At 48.6% G+C, this 16,163-nt stretch overlaps 1 protein-coding gene across 1 annotated transcript in view; it reads right to left on the reverse strand.

Annotated features, from left to right (window-relative positions):
* LRRC8D (leucine rich repeat containing 8 VRAC subunit D) overlaps positions 1-8,928 on the reverse strand; it is a 39,678-nt gene extending 30,750 nt beyond the window's left edge. Inside the window, exon 1 of the mRNA XM_013961387.2 lies at positions 8,805-8,928. The gene's annotated coding sequence lies outside the window, so the exon portion shown is untranslated. The remainder of the gene's footprint in view (positions 1-8,804) is intronic.
* Positions 8,929-16,163: the final 7,235 nt, after the last annotated feature.

The raw sequence follows: 16,163 nt of genomic DNA on the forward strand, positions 1-16,163 counted from the left end.
CACAGACTTTTAATATGGTAGATGACACTCCACAAAGATATTAAGAAACATCAGTAACACTGTTATTAAAAACCATTCAAACCTTGGAAAACATTCTCAACCAGCGCTGATTCACACGCTGCCCTTTAACCCTAGGCTCATCAATCCACGTTCAGTGTGTTCGATAAGCAAGAAACACTCATATCCCTGGCCTCGGATCAGTCAGATTAACTTATCTTGGGGACACCTCCAACTCAAAAGGGTCATCAAGATATTTTTAAGAGACTCTCTTTGTAAAATGACATGACCCTGCAGCCTGCCTAGTTCCAGCATCTCCAATTGGACTGTCCAGAAAGCCGAGAATAAGCTCCAAGGCCTTTTGGGACAAGCCGTAAAACTCAGCCATTTAAATATTTTAAGTAACAATATGTAACAGGACTATTCAGAGCATTTAGTTGAAGAACACAGCTGCATTCATCCTCGTTCAAAAATCAAAGCTCACTGTCAGGTTTTCATATCCCGTCTCCCCCCGAGCATGCTCAGCGAGTGTCCCCGGCTGCACACAGCTCCCTCTCCCCGGACACATTACAGCTCCTGCTGTGGTTGGGGGGGGATTGTTTGGGGGCTTTTTTGGTTCCTCACTCTTTTTTTTGGTTGTTTTCAGATATTATCAGTGACTGGAGCTTTTCCTGGCATACCGACTCTTTCTGAAAAATGAATATATACTCACAGAATTTCTGCAGCACAAATATACGAAAAAAATAGGTCAAATAAGACAGCTCTAGCATATTGCTTTGCTGACAAATACTAGAGGAGGGTGCTGGCCACTGACTACCCTGCTAGCATGCACTGACCAGCAGCACCCTGCCCAGCCCCTCCCAAAGAACAGGAACCTTGGAACTGCCCAACTTCAGGGAAGGCGTTAAAGGCCGTTTCAGGTGTTGTACCTGTATGCTGAATCCCTCTGCCAGATATTGAGGTTTATCACTGTCAGACACTTATATCGCAGAAGGAGCTAGAGGCCTCAAGTAGGTCAGGGCCTCAGCATGCAAGGCACAGAATACATACATAACACATGACAGACCTTGTCTCACCATTTTTTTCTGTTTCAAGAGTTTTTCCTCTTCCCACTAACACTGCTATGTGAGCAATCCGCGCAAAGGCAACTCAATGATGGTGCAAAAAACCACCCCGAGTTCACCCAACCAGGGATGTAACTGCTATCCAACATACTATGTAAACAAAAGTAGTTCTTCCCCTAGTTAGGATATTACATATAAAAATTAACTAAATTTTAAAGTAAAGCAGGTTTGGGGCTTTTTAGGTGCCCAGAGCTCCAGTAATTGCAAAAAAGCTAGAAGTGCCAGTTGAAATAAGCTTTGGTAAATGTTTATGGATGAGTGCTCCAATTGCCATCCCCCATAATCCATACACATTGTTTTACTGAAAGAAATCCATTTTCTCAGTTGTTTTCTTCAGTCTGAGCCCTAGCGGAGATAGGGCAGGGGTACAAAACCAACCAAACAAATAAAACATTTACAAGAGCCGTAGGAAGAGAAAATACAGATAGAAAGAGCGCTAAAAGCCATGCTTGTATACCTTAAATCAGATGAAGAAGTATAGAGGGAGAAACATACTATGAATCACAAATGACGCTTGACAAGATGATAAGAGTTCTTGGCATCCCAATTATTTTACAAAGCTGCTTCTTGTGTCTATCTGCAGTCCCGAACGATACCCCTCCCTCCCCATCGCTCCTAACCCCACCGCCTCCACCGCACCACAGGAACGGTCCTCCTCCCCATCACTCCTATCGCCACTGCCTCTGCTGCGCCACGGGAACGGTCCTCCTCCCCATCACTCCTATCACCACCGCCTCTGCTGCGCCATGGGAACGGTCCTTCTCCCCATCGCTCCTATCACCACCGCCTCTGCTGCGCCACGGGAACGGTCCTTCTCCCCATCACTCCTATCGCCACTGCCTCTGCTGCACCACGGGAACGGTCCTTCTCCCCATCGCTCCTATCACCACCGCCTCTGCTGCACCACGGGAACGGTCCTTCTCCCCATCACTCCTATCGCCACTGCCTCTGCTGCACCACGGGAACGGTCCTTCTCCCCATCGCTCCTATTGCCACTGCCTCTGCTGCACCACGGGAACGGTCCTTCTCCCCATCGCTCCTATCGCCACCACCTCTGCTGCACCACGGGAACGGTCCTTCTCCCCATCGCTCCTATCACCACCGCCTCTGCCGCGCCACGGGAACGGTCCTTCTCCCCATCACTCCTATCGCCACTGCCTCTGCTGCGCCATGGGAACGGTCCTTCTCCCCATCGCTCCTATTGCCACTGCCTCTGCTGTGCCATGGGAACGGTCCTTCTCCCCATCGCTCCTATCGCCACTGCCTCTGCTGCTCCACGGGAACGGTCCTTCTCCCCATCGCTCCTATTGCCACTGCCTCTGCTGCACCACGGGAACGGTCCTTCTCCCCATCGCTCCTATTGCCACTGCCTCTGCTGCACCACGGGAACGGTCCTTCTCCCCATCGCTCCTATTGCCACTGCCTCTGCTGCACCACGGGAACGGTCCTTCTCCCCATCGCTCCTATTGCCACTGCCTCTGTTGCGCCATGGGAACGGTCCTTCTCCCCATCGCTCCTATTGCCACTGCCTCTGTTGCGCCATGGGAACGGTCCTTCTCCCCATCGCTCCTATTGCCACTGCCTCCGCCGCGCCACGGGAACGGTCCTTCTCCCCATCGCTCCTATTGCCACTGCCTCTGCTGTGCCATGGGAACGGTCCTTCTCCCCATCACTCCTATCGCCACTGCCTCTGCTGCGCCATGGGAACGGTCCTTCTCCCCATCGCTCCTATTGCCACTGCCTCTGCTGTGCCATGGGAACGGTCCTTCTCCCCATCGCTCCTATCGCCACTGCCTCTGCTGCTCCACGGGAACGGTCCTTCTCCCCATCGCTCCTATCGCCACTGCCTCTGCTGCACCACGGGAACGGTCCTTCTCCCCATCGCTCCTATTGCCACTGCCTCTGCTGCACCACGGGAACGGTCCTTCTCCCCATCGCTCCTATTGCCACTGCCTCTGCTGCACCACGGGAACGGTCCTTCTCCCCATCGCTCCTATTGCCACTGCCTCTGTTGCGCCATGGGAACGGTCCTTCTCCCCATCGCTCCTATTGCCACTGCCTCCGCCGCGCCACGGGAACGGTCCTTCTCCCCATCGCTCCTATTGCCACTGCCTCCGCCGCGCCACGGGAACGGTCCTTCTCCCCATCGCTCCTATGCTTCTTGGCCATCGACCTCCGGCGGCCAAGCCACCGTTGCTGGCTCACCCCAGAGGTGCTCCGGCGTGGGAGGCAGCGAGCCACAATTCGCACAGCTCGGCAAGTGAGGATCAGCACTGCAGGCCGGCCACGTGGCCGGGCCATACCCCGGGCTGTAGGGTGCATAGCTGTGGTGCAGACAGCAATCTGACTGTCTATATCGACCTTTGTCTCTGAAGTCCCAAAACATTATGCTTCTTCCGCAGACAGGATTCAAATAAATAAGGGTAGCACTTTGCTTAAACTACTGCAAGACTTCAAAACAACGCATCCGGGGGTTCCTGGGATTTTGGTATTTACAGAATTACTTTTCATGGACATTGATTTTATTTTTTTAATTTAAACATCATTACCCGTAACAGTCATAAGTCCCTTACAAAATTTGAACTGCTCATAAAAATGGCTTTGCAGCCTTCTTTGAAAAGCATTTTTACTTCAGAAGCTGGCAGATTCTGGTTTTGAGCAGGAAGTAATTTTTTTGTCCACCTCCTGCAGCAGATAAGAGTTAAGGGAACAGGAAAAAGACTGATGCCTTGTTGATCCAATCAATTCTAATTATGCATAGAAAACTTTTCTACAGCATCCAATAATACGGTGAGCAAGAGCTAATTCATGAAATGCAAAGTCAAGTAAGTGGAAAGTTTGAGAGCTGATTGCTCAGCAATAAAGGCCAGGTTTTACAAATTCAATCACCAGAGGCAGTAGAATGGTAGAATTGCAAACAAATTCTAGCACTTGAAATAATTAAAAAAACTAGAGAAATGTGTTATTTATTTAAACATAAAAATTTTCTAAAAGAGGCCCATAAAAAGAAGTGGACAAAGTAACATGATATTAAAGCATTATATATACTATAATAGAGCAGCGTTAAAATAATTGGGCAACAAAGAGCTCTTTGTTTGCCCCTTGCAAATCTCTCTCCATCTTTATTGTCTGAGGTGCCAGACAATAATGTCCCCAACTTCTCAGAGCATGTGCTTTTCACCACCAAGGGGTGCAGACACAGCATTACTAGGCAACATGCTGGGCACATCTACACTGGGAAAAGAGGTCTTGGAAAGGCCACTTCCCTCCACAACCTCTCCCCCAAATCCTTTCCCTGGTTCTTGGTTCCTGGAAATGTTTCTCTTCCCAGTTAGACTAAATCGGGCGCTGAGGTGGGCAGGTGTGGACAAGGATGGGCATGTCTTACTCTGATGCTGCACCTCACTAAGCTGATTTTGCTCTCCGGTGTTCACAATTAACCTCCAAGAGAATACACAGCGATGGTGTGGCCTTACGGAAAAAAGCGTTGCCTACCTAACACAAGGGATGAAGCTTGAGGGAGCGACTATGTGTTGAGAACCTCTCCCCATCTACCCAAAATATACCCACAGAGGTTCCAGCGGAGAACAGACAGCAGGTAAGTATTTCAGAACATCATATTGTGTCAAAACACATAGCTAAGATTACTCCAGTCTGTTGAATTTGGTATCTATCACGTAGGAAACAGGTCTGAACACATGAAAATATGCAACATAATATTTTTCTGATGTAAATTTAAATGGAGAACTGCTACATTCTGACCTTGGTCACATTTTTGCGTGCTACAGCAAGTTTGCTGACAAGCATCTGTATACTCTGTGTCTTTCCTTACCCAGATGTTGCAGTTAATACTCAACCGTTGGGTTAGATCTAGACTTACGGAAGAACTAGCTGGCTGGAAGAAGCTCAACTCACACAAGTTTTGTTGCAGGGACTGGCTTTCCTTATTCAGTGATGGACAAGTCTTGCCTACCCAAAGAAGTATGGAAGCAAAAACAGTGGAAAATAACCAAAATAAGGCTACTTTCCCACTTCTGTATCTAAAGTCAACATTGAAAATTCTGCATAACAAATATAACTCTATTGGAAGAAAGGAAAAAAGAAAAGATGATCTCACATGAAAATTGTAACTTTGAAGTGAGTACGCAGAAGTCCTTTTTATTGCAAAGAAGTAGTTGAAATAAAAATTATCTATACCTAAGTACAAATTTACCTCTGCTTTGAGGCAGCCTTGGCAATAACATCAATATAACTGTCTCAATATACGAGCATGCAGATCTGCAGGGAAGCCAATCCAGCTCTAAAATTCAACAGGCTTTTTCTATAGCAGCAGCCTGTTTTAATATTAAGCTAAGAATCTGTCTATAGATTAACATTCTAAAAAGCCTATCACATGCAATACGTTTGGAATTGAGTATAGCTTACCCCAGAGACTGGAGGACACTTATAAATACACAGCTCTTCAATACATTCATCCTTTTTCTTCCCTTTGGCAGCCATTGTCAAAAATATTGGTTGCAGCAGACTGATTTTATTTTCATAAGCAAGCTATTTTTTTTCCTGCTCTTGCTGTCCTTTTCTGCCACAAGTTCACATGGCTCATACATATGAAATACAATGGACCATCAATACAGATTACATCCGGCACTCCATAAACAGATTAGAGCAGGCTGACTCATAATACCTGTTGACTTGAAGTCTGATAACAATACATTTTTATAATTTACTCATGGATAGATCTGAGTTATTAACAAGTAAATCTGTTAGATTTACCTACCCCTGGAGAACTAACGTTCTCTCTTACACTGCAAAGGGGTTTCAACTACATGTTGAAATGCTGGTAAGCAGGATGCAAGGAACAAAAAAAGAAAATAACCAAGTAAATTCATACCTTCCCTGTGTCTCCTTCCTTCCTACTTTCGGTAGAAGGTGGGCATTGCTGCTTATTATGTGCACATAGTAAATAAACAGCTTATGCAGACAAGTTGTTTTTAAAACAAAATGAAAGCACATCAATGAAACATGATTTAAAATAAATCAGCTATGTCTGAGGATATCGTTGTTTCCCCTGGCACTTCACAATTCTGTAGCTGCAGAAATTCCTCTTAAAAAATTCAAAAGTGCTTAAAGCTTATGCTCTTACAAAAGAGCTTTCCAGACATACATATATTATATATAAACATACACTCCACCACTGCAACCAGACCAGAATACTTGCACAGTAAAGCCCCTAGCCACACTTAAAAATTTTGCTGATTTAGCTGTATCAGTTCCCCCCTCCTCCCCTTTTTTTGCTTCCCAACTATGCCAGCAAAAACCTTACTGCAGAAGCCCTTCTACTGGCAGAGAGATTCTTCTGCCAGCATAAACTGCTCCTTTCACAGGACCAAGTTTAAGCAGCACCAGCGGAAAAATTCCTCCGTGAGCCTGAGAGGCACCTCGGGAAGAAGCCGTGAGACAGGGTACCAAAAGCATGCACGCGGGAGGGCGACGGAAAAGGAGGAGAGCATTGCATCAGTGCAGCTTATTTCCACTGAGGAAGGGAGGAAGAGGTTAGTGCCATCACGCCAGGCTTGTGCTAGCAGAAACTAAACTGCAAAGTCACAGTCCTGCTACAAGCAGTTACAGGAGTACAATTCTGCACGCAGGTCCGAACCATCAGCTTTATTTTGACTGATATGGCATTTAATTTTCTGTTTGGATTTTGATGTCATGTTTGTCAATATATATAATCTTCCCAAATGAACAGACAGCCTGAAAACTTTCCATTTATGTCAAGGGGACACTAACCCCATTCCCCCAAGTGATGATCAAGTGTCAGTTCAGTTAACCGTCTCACTGCTGATAAGATACGTATTACCATTTATCTGCTAAAACCTGTCTCAGCTCCGAACCATTGCTAAAAACCTCTTACTGGTAAAACCATCCATATGTTTTCCCATCCGGGAGTAAACAACCTCTCTGTTCTCCCTGCTGAAAGTCCTTACAGTGCAGACTCATCCTGACTCCACAGGAAGTTTTCAATATTAAAAATAGAGAACTACAGGCTAGAGCAACAACAACAAAAAAACCCCACCAACTTTTAAGAGAAATTCAGTACAGTCACAAAAATTGCACTGCCTGTGTTTCCATTTCAATATAAATATCTTTTCTTCTCCCCCTTTCTTTATCCCCCCCAAACCCAAATGTGCTGCAGGTTATCCTGCCTGCCACATCACATCCCTGCAGAAAGCAGGCAGGCCTGGCTCCAGAATTTAGGTCAGCCCGTCTGCGGAGCACATGAGGCCTGCACATAGCCACACATTTTCTAGTAATGCTTCAGTAATCCCTCTTCATCCTGCTACGCAGCTATTTAACTAGTAGCTACCAGCTCTCCTCAACCCCCCAGCAACGACGCCGCGGGAGGGCTGTTTGCAGGCGAATCCGCCACTCTCCTCCCCGCGAGGCAGGAAGCTGGCTGTTGAATCAAACAAATGCCGATTCTTATTTCCCCAGATAAAATAGTGAGGGCTTCCCCAAGCATGCTAGAAAAGGACTTCCCTTTCTATAACTACACAAGGAACGATTTAATCAGACTGAGCTGGAAATTACCCTGCAAATGCTAAGATTAATTTTCATAACAGATCAGCTAAACGAAACCCCACTATTTCCACCTGGGTAAACAAATAAAAAACAACATCAAAAGGGGTCTGTAATAAATTCAGACAATCTACAGAAAAGACGCTGATATTTCTGGAGAGAAAGTATCACTTCAGGTGGAAAACACTGTGCCTCTTCAAAAAATACTTTCCCCTAAAAGTTAATTGTGGGCTACTGTCATTCCAAGCATCGTATGGGCACACCTAAGTCGCCCCATTCTTGAGGAATCTCTAAGGCACATAAAAAATATGCACAAGCCTTTTCAGAACCCAGACCTCTGGGTAAGAGTTACACATAGACTAAAAAGTAGTTACATAAGAAAAAAAAAGGATACAATTTTAAATTAATTAAACAAACAGAAATCTCAAACCTTTCCTGACTGTTTGCACGCAGCAAGATGAACCTAAGAGCTAACAAAGTCTTCTGGATGTATGACAACGTGAAAGATTTGTTTGTAAGAACAAATACTGGTTACCAGAAACAGTCATGGGAATCTCAGAAAACAAAACAAACAAACAAACAAAAACAGTTAATAAGCTGACAGCTGGTTTTGTTTTAAAACCTATCAGCCTGCTCCCTTCCTGTACCTATGGCTACCTCATAACATTATGCTCCTGGAAAGCTGGCATGTGTATCTCCCTATTAGAAAAAAAGAATAAAACTGAGGAAAAACTCTGTCCTTCAAGTCATCAAATTGCTCCTCAACATTCATTAAGAGTATTTCCAGTCAAACTCTGCCCAGGTCCCGTGGAGCCTGCATACATGCATTGGCAAGCACTTACCGGGCTGCACTGAACATCAGGTGTATAAATCAAACACCCCAGAAAATGCAAAGCTGCACTTTTTTATGGTTACCTCAGATATAGTGCAGAATTCCTGTATGCAACATTCACCCATGGCAGCCCCACAAATGAGGTATGATCCCGTTATTGAGTCACACACTTTAGCAACACTTTTTAAGGAATAGAGCTCTATTTTTACAACTAATGCTTGTTCACCAGGTCGACTCGGCACCAGACAGCTCGTCGCATTCGTGGTCAGTACCTGATCAGGCTGTGCTTCTCCTCCCTCCTCCTCCTCCGGCTTCAGCTCGGCCAAGCGCAGGCTGCGGAGGCTCTGGTGACGGGGAATGCCAAGCCGGGCGCTGACGGTCACTTGCTCATTTTGACAAGCCCCGCAGACACTTCCTGTGTGAAAACAAACTGCTGTGAGTCAAGGGGGCTGAACGAAGCACTGACGCTAGCGGGGGTGTCAGGGAAACACTGCTTTTGCTATGGGAGCACAACATTTGTCCCCCTTGTACCGCCACAGTCTGGTCTCCGGGGAGGGCTGAGCACACCCCTCCTAATCATTTCAGAGGGGCTCCGAGTTGCCCCACTGTTAACAAGCGGAGATCCCTCGAACCAGCAAATTGCCATTTCCTGCACATTTTCTTAAATACCCCAGTGCACCCAGCACGCTTAGCCGAGCGCCCCTCTCTCTGCGCCGACCCGTCTCCACGGCACCGCCGCAGCAGGACCCGAGCCGCGTTACGGGGCGGCGCCGCGGGCGCCGACAGCGACGACGCTGCCCGCCCGCCCGCCCCGCCGTAGCCGCCGCCGCCGCCGCCGCCGGCCCCGCGCCGGCCCCGCGCGGCCCTGGCTCCGCGGAAGCAGCGCCCGGGCCCGCGCAGCCCATCCGCGCTCGCTGCAGCTGCTGCTTACGAAGCACGGGCAAATCGAGCGTTTTGCAGCAACCGCCTCCGCTCGGCACGCGCGGGAGCGCCGCTGTGATGCCGGTGCCGGCGGCGCGCCGTCCCCGCAGCGGGCCCCGAGCAAGGCGCGCTGCTCCCCGCGGAGAACAAAGGCGCCCGCCGCGGCCTCCGCTCCGCTCCGCTCCGCTCGCGCCCCGCCGCCCGGCGCCCCGCGGACCGCCCGCCCCCCCGGGCCGGGCCGGGCCGGGCCGGGAGCAAGCGGCGGCGGAGCGGGGCGCTGCTACCTGCTCGCGCTGCGCCCTCCGCTCCCCCGGCGCGGCGCGGCGCTTCCCGCGTGCGGGCGGGAGCCGCAGCCGAGCCGGGCCGGGCCGGGCCAGGCTGGGTCCGCCCCGGCGGCGGCGGCGGTGCGCACCTCGCTGGCCGGCGGCGGGCGCCGAGCGCGGCCCCGTGGCGGGGCGTCCCGCCCCCGGCGGCTGCCCCGGCCCGGCCCCGCCGCGGCGGCGGGGAGCTGCTCTGCAGCCCGGGTCTGCGCCAGGCTCGGCGCCGGAATCGCCCCCCGGCTGCTGCAGCACAAGCGAGGGGCGGCTTTGTTGCAGGCAGCACCGATTCAAGCACGGGCCGCACAGTTGCAGTCCCGCTGCCCTCCTGCTGAGACATCTCCAATACCGCTAAATTTCTAATTTACTTCCCTCTTAATTTATTTTCCAAGGCCTTGCCAGGATTGCCAGCCCCTGGCACTCAGGAGCCCCCACGAGCACTGCCCTGTGTCATGCTTTCTGCTGGGAGCGTAAAGGTCAGCAGTGACCTGCTGTTCCAGGTTTCCTCTTAGTGGTAGAGACCCAGGGTAAGGAGATGGGGAAGCCATTGCCAATTACACAGATAGATAATGCATTTTAAAGAAGCACAGTTGCAGAAATTACAGAGGCTTCCTTTTTTTCCTCCTTCAAAGGGGCAAAAGCAAAGCAGTTTTCAAGTCTTGGGAGAACTAAATCACTTCACAGGATACTGGACTTGAATTGGAGGTTTCCAAGACTGCTTCTTGTTTTTTAAATAAGTGAAAAAAGCTCTGACCAGAAATTTTACAAGGGTGTATTGTGAGCAGATTTCCAAGCAGACCTTCAGATCGTACTTGAGCTCTCACAGAAAATGCTCCAATAGCCACAGGGCCATCCACCTTGGCTGTTTCTGTAACTTTTTCTTACAAGTTCAGAGATGCACACGAGAAGGGCCTCGGCAGAGTTTGCCATACCCTTCCACCGCTCCTCTGTGGCCATCCCAAAGACAACAGTTTCTGCAAACAGATGGCCAAGGCAGTTCCCACTTCCAAAGCAGGAGTACTGCCATTTATGAAGATGGATCAGCCTTCAAGGAAGGGTGTCAGGAGATGGAGCCACTGGTTTATGCTGCACACTACCGCCACGCTCGATGAGGCGCTGATGGCAAGGAAGGACAGCTTGTCTCCAAGGGCTCAGTCTCAACCTGAAAAGCTGCTGAAAGGACTGAGGTGCTTCACTGTCGTCCTCGCCTTTCCAAGAAGGGACCGAGTGTATGAGATGGAGCATACGTGGAGGGGAGGTGGGGGGAAACAAATGCCAAAAATCACTCACGAGGATAAAGTTTTAAAGGAAAAAAAAGGGGGGGGGCTAAAGCAGACATTCTCATATAAATCACAGCAGCACATAAGAGTGCATACGTATCAGTGCTTGGGTAAAGTCAAGATCAGTGAAGGAATTTTTCCTGCAGTTCTTGCCACAGAAAACCTCCCGGATTTTGTTCCCAATCCCATATGAAAATTTATCTCTCTACATTTCTGCCGTTAGCTCCCCTTCCCATTGTAGAAGGGACAACTGCCAGTTACTAAAACAAAGCAATGTCTTATTTACAGAAACATCTGCTCTGATACAAGGAATACACACCCACTTTTTCATAGAGTCAGCATGTGGAATAGTTGGAATAAAGGATGTTAAATAAGGAGCATATGCACTAATATGCTTATAACCTATTCTCTTTTGGCACACATTCTCCTTAATCTTTCTCTGTTCTTTCAGGCCCCTTGGCATAGGGAAAGATTTCCCTTTTATACTGGGGTGATGGCATCAGATGCCAATTTTATCTGAACCACAGCCAGGCATTTGGCACTTCAGGCATAACACGTGCAACCTCCAAGTGGCCACTTCCTATATACTGTAGCCTACATGTGCTTGCCTTCAACTGTATAGTCAATCAGACATTTTTTCCACTGATCAAAACACTACTATTTCTGTTGTGCTTAGCAGGGAAACAATCACTGCTAACGGAGTGAAAAATCAGATGACATGCTTGCAGGCTAAATTATTATGAAGTCACTGTAAAGGAAGGAGAGGGAGGGAAAAATCAAGGATTTTGGGGACTAAGTAGAGAACTTGAGGAGGGGGGAATCAGGTAATAAAATAATTATAAAATTATCAGTTTCACCCAATAGAATTTTAATTTCAACACAACTGAATTATTCTCGGTCCTGCATTAATCTCCAAGCAGGCAGCCAGCAGCGCACACTTGACACTCACTTTGGTTAAAATGCCATCTTCCTCCCTTGCTGCAGCATTAAAGAGAAAAACAACAAAACGCCGCACAGGGAGAACGTCACGCTACGAAGACAAATGAAAAACCCCAAGCCAGCACAGAAGCATTACCAAAAGCACAATGCAGCCTAACCAGATAAATCGGAGATTTTGCTGCTATCGCCAGGTGAGGTTTCACAATCCGCTTAAGCTGCCTGCAAGGGCACTCGCCTGCCACCCTGCCAGCCTCGCCTCCTGCCCGCGCTGGAGGAACGCCGCGCCAGGCACCAGCGGCACCGCTTCCCCTTTCGGCAGCAGCGCGAGCTTGAGTTTGCTCCAGCCAGCGTGGAAAGCCCGCTGCCAGCGGAAAGCCCCGCGGGCGCTGCCCCGCGCCGGGATCCCATCCGCGGCGGCTGCTCTCGGCAGAGCCTGGGCTCCGCGCCGGGGCCCCGCTGCAGCCCTTCCTTCCCGGGCCGCCCATCAGGCCTTGTGTCTCCGGGGCTCCCATAACCCTCCCCTCCTCGTCCCCTTGCCACCCGCCCGGGGCTCGCTGCAAACCTCTCCCTGCATTTCCCAAGAGTCTGGAAAGCAACCAAGGCGTCGACAAACCAAACGGCGCTGGCGAGCGGCAGAGCTTCCCAGGGCCTTCACCTCCGAAGGCAGCCGGGCCTCGGGGCCGCAGGAACGGGAGAGGGGGCTGACGGCGCTCCCTCCGGTGCCGTATTCTTCACTGGGTACCGAGCCACATACAAGAATTTACAAGCCCAGAGAGCAAGCGGGCAAACAGTCCGGCACCGAAGCAGCAGCAGCTACTGGCAGGACTCAGCCACTGGGATGCTAAGCATGGGAGCCTCCTTCCTGGAGATGAGGTTTCCTCAGAGGAACAGCATTCATACACTTTGCACAGGCAGAACAGTACATATAACCCGCTGCTTTAAGACTTTGTATCTACTCACACTTACCTCAACAATTTTGTTATCTCCTTTCACTTGCCACAATGTTACTATTTTCTTTTAGATTTTTGCATGCTTCCTTCATGTTTTTATTTTCTGGCTTTACTGTACACTTCATCATTTTTGTTTTCCTGTGACTCTGGCCCAGACAGTTCCTTTCTTTAAAATCTGTTTTGGTTAAACTGACTGATGCTAATCAGGACACTCAAATTCATCTTTCAATACAGGTACATCCTAACTCAAATTACACTAAAAACAAACACATGCAAAATGTAACCACAAATATTAACCAGTGGAAATAGAGTCTTGCCCAGACCACCTTATTTTTTTCCCCGGTTTATCACGCCCACTTCTGTTTCTTTCTCAGCCCACTCCCTTTTCTCCTCAAGACCTGCTCTTCTCCCATTATTCTCTTATCCGACTCTTTCCTGACCACTTTCCATGGGGGCACAAGCATTGCCTAAACTTGCAAGTTCTGCAGCATCAACACATGCTTGTTGCCTGCACTCCTCTGCTTCCTCACTCCAAGTGCCAACGGATTTATTGCCAGAGGGATGGAGATGGTGCAGGGGAGACAAAACTACCGGGCCCGTCTGCCCTTTCCCTCTGCTAGCAGTGCCAACATGGTAAAACAGTACAGGAGTTTAATACGGATTATTAAAACAGCAAGTGTTATGTAAAAAAAAAACCCCAAACACCCCAAAAGTTGCACTTCCCTTTTGTCAGTTCCTCTCCCAGGAGAAGGGAGTCTAGGCTCCATTTCTCAATTCAATTACAGACAGAAAGCATGGACCCAGCCGTTGCTGGATGGCAGCCGTTGAAAGGAGCTCTGTACGTATGGTTCTGAGTTTGTATTTTTAAGCACCAGTTAGATTAAGCATGAAGTCTGCTTCCTCTGTGCATCTTTGATGAAGGCAATTGCTAATACATGCAGAAAGTGTTTGTAACCTTACTGGTGCTTGAGAACCAAACAGGACAGGGCAGTACCTTTCACGGCTGGCCCAAGCTTTACTGCCCAGATTGTCAGATCAACACAGTTCCTACCCTCCCTGGCAGTGGTCTGTACACAAAGCGTCGTGTACAAATATGCGAGATGGACATTTTTTAATCATTCACTGACATTTGCACCGGATTAGCAGACAAATTTGTACCAAACAATCCGAATGACACGAGCTTGACAACGCGCTCCTCCGTGCAAGACTGCAGAGAAGACAAAATGTCTATTACATAATACTTTCGTATAAAATATTAATATTCACACAGGAAGCTGTTGAACGGAAAGGCTGTTTTCAACGATTAGCAAATCAGTGTTGTATAACCTTGTTTTTTTAACCAGTACACTTGAGATAGACAACAAGCTATACTTTTTGTTGATAAAATATGACCAAACCAACTCTGAATGTACACCCATCAAGGTACACAAAAAAATCTCCTTGGGGTTTCCAACTTCTCTTTTGACCTTAAGGCACTACAAGAGCGTAGGATCGTCTCTCTCTCCATAGTGCACACAGCTTCAGCAAGCCAGTGCAAGGGTCCTTCCAGGCCCGGGAGCTCTTTATGCAAGACTTCACACTACCTGAAAACGTACAAATCCCCTTTCCTTCTTATGCTGTGATGGCTGAAGAGCAGATATTCAGCACTCTTATTTATATGCACATCATATGCATTTGTTTTCTCCTCAGAGCTACTGTTATAAGTTGCAAAATCCCTGCAGCAAGAATTAAGTTCTTCAAATGAAGTCTACCCCAAAACCAACGCTGCTTTTAGCAGGCATGTTGGTATCTGCGGCATCAGCCAGGCAGAGGTGGGGCAGCCCCAGCTGCAGCAGAAACCAAGAGCAATTAGGAACACCTTTTATAGAGAAACTTATCTCAGTGATGACTTGTAAAGAATGAAGTTCAAGGGGGAAAAAAACAGCCTCTTGGCTGTGGCTTAGCAGCCATGGGTTGCACTGGGGCGGGCAGGAGCCTGCCCTGTTGCTTCACTGCAAGGGCTGTAGGAAGCCCTCACCCTCACTCCTTCTCTGCACATGTATCTCCACACCATGAACCCAGCAAAGGGCTCGGTCCAGAGCATCGCAGGTCCCCAGCAGATGCCCCGGCACACAGACTGCTCTAGGTCCTGTCACATTTGCCAGCTCCACATGGGTGTCACAGATAAGACATCTAAAACAGCAGTAGACACCTGCGTTTAGGCAGCCCCACCCATGGTTTTTCCCAACACATGGGGAAAATCATCTGGAGACATGACTCAGACAAAAATCCTGCACCAGTGAATGGAGAGGGATTTTTATTCCAACTGTTTAAAACTCTACTTCGGGGATTGTGCTTTTTTTTTTTTTTTAATTTAAATGCACGGCAAACAGTTTGAAGAGCACTGTAATAAGAGAAGGTAGCAACTGCATTTAATTGTCTACCATGCCCTCTCCTTGGGCCAGAGGAATCTTCCATTGTAGTCTCCTGGTCTTCCAAGGAGACCTTTGTAAGAGCGGACACCTGAGGTGCTTAGCTTTTAACAAAAAGACCATATATAGAAAGGGCTCTTCTTAAGCACTAATGAGGAGCAGGATAGGTCACAAGCACCGGACCATTTCTTCCTCTGTTGACCAGGTAATGCAAAATGCAGGACCACAGTGAGTAAAGACGATTGCTCTCCTCACCCGCTGCTGGCTGCCATGTGCTTTCAGCCTGCTTATTTTCTTCTCCTCCTCATTGGAGTTACCTCCTTGGAGAAATAGGTCTTAAAAGTCTGAGCAACAAATGGTATGCCTTCTCCTTTAGGGTAGTAGTATTTTATACCACAACTGTTTTTGATATCTTGAATTTCATAACTACTTCAGCCTTAAAACAAACCTACTCTGAGGAAAGAAAAAGTGAAAGGAAGGTAAATTATAGGTGGCAACAGTTTTGAGACTGCACAAACAACAGGTTTTCATATCCTGATTTATCCACAGAAGAGGAGGAAGACAACAGGGGAAGGTATTTCTTTTAGAGCAGTGCCAACCGACGGGCCTTTGGTGCAGCCACGCTCTGCCCCCGGCCCTGCTTCCCTCCCGAGCGTTGGGCAGTGCCAGTATTTTGCTGGCTCCGTCCCAAGCAAACAAGCTCCCTCCCGCCGGGGATACCTCCCTGAACACGCTGGGAGCTGCCACGCAAAGGTCTTCTGAGGCCGTCTTCCCTAACCTTTTCCTGGAGGGGATGGGATCCCGTTCTGGCAA

This window comes from Apteryx mantelli, chromosome 8 (genome assembly GCF_036417845.1).
Source record: "Apteryx mantelli isolate bAptMan1 chromosome 8, bAptMan1.hap1, whole genome shotgun sequence".
Taxonomy (NCBI): domain Eukaryota; kingdom Metazoa; phylum Chordata; class Aves; order Apterygiformes; family Apterygidae; genus Apteryx; species Apteryx mantelli.